We start from the raw sequence: 7,821 nt of genomic DNA, 5'->3' as shown, positions 1-7,821 counted from the left end.
AAGGAATTAGAAAGAGTAAATGGGAACAATTCTTAAGAAAAGTGGCTAAGAGGAGTGAGAATGGCTGATGCTTAGTAAGGTTGGGGGAAGTTATTTATTTATTTATCTTTTAACTGATAGAAGGATTTGTGAACATACCTAAATTCAGACAGAATAGAGGGAGTTGAAAGGCAGGGGTTCAAAACGCAAGAAAGAGGATATTGGATGGAGTTAGGATCCTGAAAAGGAATGATCCAGTGCTTAAGTGAAAGGATTGCCTTTAATTTGGGGAATGGACCCTTCTTTTCATTATCAAAGGAAGGGGAAAAAAAGGAGTGGTGGATGAGGATGAAGTAGAGTGGTGTCTGAGGCTGCTACGTCCTATGAAAAACAGAATTCAAAGTTATTTGTTATGAGGATTAAACGAGTTAGTACATGTAAAGTTCTTAGCGCATAAAGTTAGTACATAAAGTTCTTTGTCACATAACAAATGCCCAGTAAATGTTTGGTGGTGGTGGTATCTGTTGAGAGGAAGGAGCTAGAGTGAGCAGTTTGAGCTAGATGGATGATGCAGACTAGCCGAGTATATGGAAGGACAGTTGACCCATCTGAGGCAAAGGCTTTTTTTTTTTTTTTGAGGTAATTGCAGATTCACACATAATCGTAAAAAACAGCACAGAGATCCTGTGTATCTTTTACCCCGTTTCCCCTAACAATAACATTTTGCAGAACTGTAGTACAGTATCACAACCAGTATATTGACAAATACAGTCAAGACAACATTTCCATCACCTTGAAGATCATTCATGTTGCACTTTTGTAGCCACACCCACTTCACTCCAGCTCCCCCACTCCCTGTTTAACTCCTAGCAACTACTTTCTTTCTACTTCTTTTCTCCATTTTTAGGATCTTGTCATTTCAAGAATTTGATATAAATGGAAGTATACAGTATATAAACTTCTGGGACTGGCTTTTTTTTTACTCAACATAATTTTCTGGAGATCCAAGTTGTGTGTATCAATAGTTTGTTCCTTTTTACTGCTATGGTATGGATGTACCAGTTTGTTTAACTGGTAGAAGATAGATATTGAAGAATATCTGGGTTGCCTCAGCTTTTTGTCTATTACAAATAAAGTTGCTATGGAAACTTCTGTAAAATTTTTGTATGAACCTAAGTTTTCATTTCTCTGGGATAAATGCCTAGGAGTGCAATTGCTCAGTGCAACTGCCCTGTGGTAATTGCATGTTTAGTTTTTCAAGAAACTGTCAAACTGTTTTCCAGAGTGGCTATAACATTTTACATTCCCACCAGTAATATATGAATGATCCAGTTTCTCTGCATCCTAGCCAGCATTTGGTGTTACTACTATTTTTAATTTTAGCTATTACGATAGACATGTGGTGATATCTCATTGTGGTTTTAATTTCCACTTCCTTAATGGCTAATAATGTTGAACATTTTTTTCATGTACTTTGCCATCTGTATATCCATTTTGGTGAAATATCTGTTCATTTCTTTTGCTCATTTTCTAGTTGAATTGTTTGGTGTGTTTTTGTTTTGTTTTGTTTTTTAATGTTATGTTTTGGGATTTCTTTATATATTCTAGATACTAGACCTTTGTCAGATATGTGGTTTCCAAGTATTTCTCTCAGTTTGCAGCTTGTCTTTTAACTTCTTAGAATCTTTTGGAAAACAAAAGTTTTAAATTTTGGTGAGGTCCAATTTATCAAGTTTTCTTTTCATATATAGTGATTTTTTAGAAAATTAATTAACTAATTAATTTTTGGCTGCCTTGGATCTTCATTGCTGCGTGCGGGCTTTCTCTAGTTGTGGTGAGCGAGGGCTACTCTTCATTGCAGTGCGAGGGCTACTCTTCATTGCGGTGTGCGGGCTTCTCATTGCAGTGGCTTCTCTTGTTGCGGAGCACGGGCTTTAGGCACGTGGGCTTCAGTAGTTGTGGTTCACAGGCTCTAGAGCGCAGGCTCAGTAGTTGTGGGCTTAATTGCTCCGCAGCATGTGGGATCTTTCCGGACCAGGGATCAAACCCATGTCCCCTGCATTTTCAGGTCGATTCTTAACCACTGCGCCACCAGGGAAGTCCCTCACATATACTGCTTTTGATGTCAAGCCTAAGAACTCTTTGTCTAATCTCAGAACTAAAAAAGATTTACACCTATGTTTTTATTTCTTGGTAAAGGTTTTATAATTTTCCATTTTTTATTTAATCCATTTCGAGGTATCTTTTTGTACAAAGTGTCATGTTTAGGTAGAGGATTTTGTTCCCTTCCCTATGAATGTCCATTTGCTTCAGCACCATTTGTTTAAAGGGCTATACTTTCTCCATTATTGTTTTTGCACCTTTGTGAAAATTCATTTCAGTGTATTTGTTTGGGTCAATTTCCGGATTTTCTAGTCTGTTCCATTGTTCCGTGTATTCATACATCCTCCAATACCACACAGTCTTGATTACTGAAGCTATATAATACACCTTGAAATTGGGTAGGCTGATTCTTCCCACTTTCTTCTTCTTTTTTAAAAAAAATTTTTAATGATTTTTTTGATGTGGGCCATTTTTTGAAAGTCTTTATTGAATTTGTTACAATATTGCTTCTGTTTTGTGTTTTGTTTTATTGGCTGTGAGGCATGTGGGATCCTAGCTCGCTAACCAGGGATCGAACCCACACCCCCTGCATTGAAAGGCGAAGTATCAACCACTGGACTTCCAGAGAAGTCCTTATTTTTCTTTTTATAAAGTATTTTAGCTATTCTAATTCCTTTGCCTTTCCATATAGATTTTATTTTATTTTTTAATAGTTAATTAATTAATTGGTTATTCCAGGTCTCAGTTGCGGCTCACGGGCTCCTTAGTTCCAGCTTGCTGGCTCCTTAGTTGTGGCTCCAGGGCTCCTTAGTTGTGCACGCCGTCTCCTTAGCTCTGGCATGTGAACTCTCGGTTGCGGCATGCATGTGGGATCTAGTTCCCCAACCAGGGATTGAACCCAGACCCCCTGCACTGGGACCGTGGAATCCCAACCTCTGCACCACCAGGGAAGTCCCTCCATATAGATTTTAGAGTAGTATTGTCTATATTACAGAAAATGTTCTTGGTATTTTAATAGGAATTAGGTTAAATCTGCATTTCAGTTTGTGAAGAATTGCTATGTTAACAACATTGAATCTTCCAGTCCATGAACACAGTCTCTTTTCATTTATTTAAGCCTTTGATTTATTTCATCAGTGTTCTGTAGTTTTCTGCATATGTATTCTACATATTTTGTTAGACGTACACCTAAGTATTTAATTTTTATTTTGCACAAGTGTAAGTGGTATTGCATCTAAAATTTTGTTGTCCGTGTGTTCATTGCTGATATATAGAAATATAGGGTTGGCCAAAGGGTTCGGTTTTTTTTCTATAAGATGGCGCTAGTATCTCTTAGTTGTCTTTAACTTCATTCAAAGTTTTGTTTTTGAATTTTGTTAGATTGCATTGTGACAGCTGTCATATCAGCATGCATTTTTAAAAAAACTTATCAAAATTGGTGAGTTTTTGTGTAGCCATTTTAATATTGAAGATGGAAGAAAAAAAGCAACATTTTCGGCATATTATGCTTTATTAATTCAAGAGAGGTAAAAACGCAACTAAAACACAAAAAAAGATTTGTGCAGTGTTTGGAGAAGGTGCTGTGACTGAATGTGTCAAAAGTGGTTTGCCAAGTTTCATGCTGGAGATTTCTCACTGGATGATGCTACACGGTCGGGTAGACTAGTTGAAGTTGATAGCGATCAAATCGAGACATTAATTGAGAACTATCAACGTTACACCACAGAGATAGCCGACATACTCAAAATATCCAAATCAAGAGTTGAAAATCATTTGCACTAGCTTGGTTATGTTAATCGCTTTGATGCTTGGGTTCCACATAAGCGAAAAAACCTTCTTGACCGTATTTCCGCATGCGAGTCTCTACTTAAACGTAACGAAAAAGTTACGTTTTTAAAACAAATTGTGACGGGTGATGAAAAGTAGGTACTGTACAATAATGTGGAACAGAAGAGATCATGGGGCAAGGAAAATGATCCACCACCAACCACACCAAAGGTCGGTCTTCATCCAAAGAAGGTGAAGTTGTATATATGGTGGGATTGGAAGGGAGTCCTCTATTTTGAGCTCCTTCCGGAAAACCAAACGATTAATTCCAACAAGTACTGCTCCCAGTTAGACCAACTGGAAGCAGCACTAGACGAAAAACATCCAGAATTACAGAAAACGCATAATCTTCTATCAGGATAATGCAAGACTGCATGTTTGTTTGATGACCACGCAAAAACTATTACAGCTTGTCTGGGAAGTTCTCATTCATCCGCCGTTTATTTTTTTTCTTTATTTCTTTTTCTTTCCTTTATTTTTTTTTCCTTTTTTCTTTATTTTTTAAAATTTCTGAGATATACATTTTAAAGTAATAACTAGAATTATGACTTATAACATTATACCAGAACATATAAGATCTTTAGAAATTTCATGTAATGTCTGAAACATTTATATTAACATATTTCCATACAAATAACCCAAAGAAAGTTTAGTTGTCTTTTGTTTGTTTGTTTTTTATACTGCAGGTTCTTATTAGTCATAAATTTTATACACATCAGTGTATACATGTCAATCCCAATCGCCCAATTCAGCACACCACCATCCCCACCCCACCGCGGTTTTCCCCCCTTGGTGTCCGTATGCTTTCTCTACATCTGTGTCTCAACTTCTGCCCTGCAAACCAGTTCATCTGTACCATTTTTCTAGGTTCCACATACATGCGTTAATATACGATATTTGTTTTTCTCTTTCTGACTTACTTCACTCTGTATGACAGTCTCTAGATTCATCCACGTCTCAACAAATGACTCAGTTGCGTTCCTTTTTATGGCTGAGTAATATTCCATTGTATATATGTACCACAACTTCTTTATCCATTCATCTGTCAATGGGCATTTAGGTTGCTTCCATGACCTGGCAATTGTAAATAGTGCTGCAATGAATATTGGGGTGCATGTGTCTTTTTGAATTATGGTTTTCTCTGGGTATATGCCCAGTAGTGGGATTGCTGGATCATATGGTAATTCTATTTTTAGTTTTTTAAGGAACCTCCATGCTGTTCTCCATAGTGGCTGTATCAATTTACATTCCCACCAACAGTGCAAGAGGGTTCCTTTTTCTCCACACCCTCTCCAGCATTTGTTGTTTGTAGAATTTCTGATGATGCCCATTCTAACTGGTGTGAGGTGATACCTCATTGTAGTTTTGATTTGCATTTCTCTAATAACTAGTGATGTTGAGCAGCTTTTCATGTGCTTCTTGGCCATCTGTATGTCTTCTTTGGAGAAATATCTATTTAGATCTTCTGCCCATTTTTGGATTGGGTTGTTTGTTTCTTTAATATTGAGCTGCATGAGCTGTTTATATATTTTGGAGATTAATCCTTTATCCGTTGATTCATTTGCAAATATCTTCTCCCATTCTGAGGGTTGTCTTTTCCTCTTATTTATGGTTTCCTTTGCTGTGGAAAAGCTTTGAAGTTTCATTAGGTCCCATTTGGTTATTTTTTTTTTTTTTGCCATACGCGGGCCTTTCACTGCTGTGGCCTCTCCCATTGCGGATCACAGGCTCCGGACGCGCAGGCTCAACGGCCATGGCTCACGGGCCCAGCCGCTCCGCGGCATGTGGGATCTTCCCGGACCAGGGCACGAAACCGTGTCCCCTGCATCGGCAGGCGGACTCTCAACCACTGCGCCACCAGGGAAGCCCCCATTTGGTTATTTTTGTTTTTATTTCCATTTCTCTAGGAGGTGGATCAAAAAAGATCTTGCTGTGGGCTTCCCTGGTGGCACAGTGGTTGAGAGTCCGCCTGCCGATGCAGGGGACATGGGTTCGTGCCCCGGGCCGGGAGGATCCCACATGCCGCCGAGCGGCTGGGCCCGTGAGCCATGGCTGCTGAGCCTGCGCATCTGGAGCCTGTGCTCTGCAACGGGAGAGGCCACAGCAGTGAGAGTCCCACGTATCGCAAAAAAAAAAAGGTCTTGCTGTGATTATGTCAAAGAGTGTTCTTCCTATGTTTTCCTCTAAGAGTTTTATAGTGTCCGGTCTTACATTTAGGCCTCGAATCCATTTTGAGTTTATTTTTGTGTATGGTGTTAGGGAGTGTTCTAATTTCATTCTTTTACATGTAGCTGTCCAGTTTTCCCAGCACCACTTATTGAAGAGACTGTCTTTTCTCCATTGTATATCTTTGCGTCCTTTGTCATAGATTAGTTGACCATAGGTGCGTGGGTTTATCGCTGGGCTTTCTATCTTGTTCCATTGACCTATGTTTCTGTTTTTGTGCCAGTACCATATTGTTTTAATGACTGTAGCTTTGTAGTACAGTCTGAAGTCAGGGAGTCTGATTCCCCCAGCTCTGTTTTTTCTCCTCAAGACTGCTTTGGCTATTCGGGGTCTTTTGTGTCTCCATACAAATTTTAAGGTGATTTGTTCTAGTTCCATAAAAAATGCCATTGGTAATTTGATAGGGATTGCATTGAATCTGTAGATTGCTTTGGGTAGTATAGTCATTTTCACAATGTTGATTCTTCCAATCCAAGAACATGGTATATCTCTCCATCTGTTGGTATCATCTTTAATTTCTTTCATCAGTGTCTTATAGTTTTCTGCATACAGGTCTTTTGTCTCCTTAGGTAGGTTTATTCCTAGGTATTTTATTCTTTTTGTTTCAATGGTAAATGGGAGTGTTTCCATAATTTCTCTTTCAGATTTTTCATCATTAGTATATAGGAATGCAAGAGATTTCTGTGCATTAATTTTGTATCCTACAACTTTACCAAATTCATTGATTAGCTCTAGTAGTTTTCTGGTGGCATTTTTAGGATTCTCTATGTATAGTATCATGTCATCTGCAAACAGTGACAGTACTTCTTCTTTTCCTATTTGTATTCCTTTTTTTTTTTTCTGTACGTGGGCCTCTCACTTTTGGGGCCTCTCCCATTGCGGAGCACAGGCTCTGGACGTGCAGGCTCAGCGGCCATGGCTCATGAGCCTAGCTGCTCTGCGGCATGTGGGATCCTCCCAACTGGGGCACGAACCCGTGTCCCCTGCACCGGCAGGTGGACTCTCAACCACTGCGCCACCAGGGAAGCCCCCTTTTATTTCTTTTTCTTCTCTGATTGCTGTGGCTAGGACTTCCAAAACTATGTTGAATAATAGTGGTGAGAGTGGACATCCTTGTCTTGTTCCTGATCTTAGAGGAAGTGCTGTCAGTTTTTCACCATTGAGAATGATGTTTGCTGTGGGTTTGTCATATATGGCCTTTATTATGTTGAGGTAGTTTCCCTCTATGCCCACTTTCTGGAGAGTTTTTATCATAAATGGGTAAAAACAGTGGTTAGATGCCACGAAGTAAATGGCAATGCCTTAACTGTATGCGTGTTGTTAGGCCCGAAGGCCTCTTCCATCCTTGTCAAGGGGAGTGCTAACCTTCTGTCATTTCATACAACACCATCTGCCATTTTCACCAGACATTGCACCTTCGGATTTCCATTTATTTCGGTCTTTACAAAGTTCTCTTAACAGAAAAAATTTCAGTTCCCTGGGATATTGTAAAAGACACCTGGAACAGTTCTTTGCTCAAAGAGATAAAATGTTTTGCGAAGATGGAGTTATGAAGTTGCCTGAAAAATGGCAGAAGGTAGTGGAACAAAACGGTGAATACGTTGTTCAATAAGTTCTTGGTGACAATGAAAAATGTGGGTTTTATTTTTACTTAAAAACCGAAGGAGGGCTTCCCTGGTGGCGCAG

The 7,821-nt window shown here is 39.2% G+C and overlaps 1 non-coding gene across 1 annotated transcript; it reads right to left on the bottom strand.

Moving 5' to 3' along the window:
* Nucleotides 1–7,396: 7,396 nt before the first annotated feature.
* Nucleotides 7,397–7,522, bottom strand: LOC137226872 (U6atac minor spliceosomal RNA). Its single transcript, XR_010944569.1, has one exon. It is a non-coding gene; the product is annotated as a U6atac minor spliceosomal RNA (small nuclear RNA).
* Between the last annotated feature and the right edge of the window lie 299 nt (nt 7,523–7,821).

The sequence above is a fragment of the Pseudorca crassidens genome, chromosome 6, assembly GCF_039906515.1.
Source record: "Pseudorca crassidens isolate mPseCra1 chromosome 6, mPseCra1.hap1, whole genome shotgun sequence".
Taxonomy (NCBI): domain Eukaryota; kingdom Metazoa; phylum Chordata; class Mammalia; order Artiodactyla; family Delphinidae; genus Pseudorca; species Pseudorca crassidens.
Note: the sequence above shows the minus strand (reverse complement) of the source record. Positions and strands in the feature narration are given on the sequence as shown.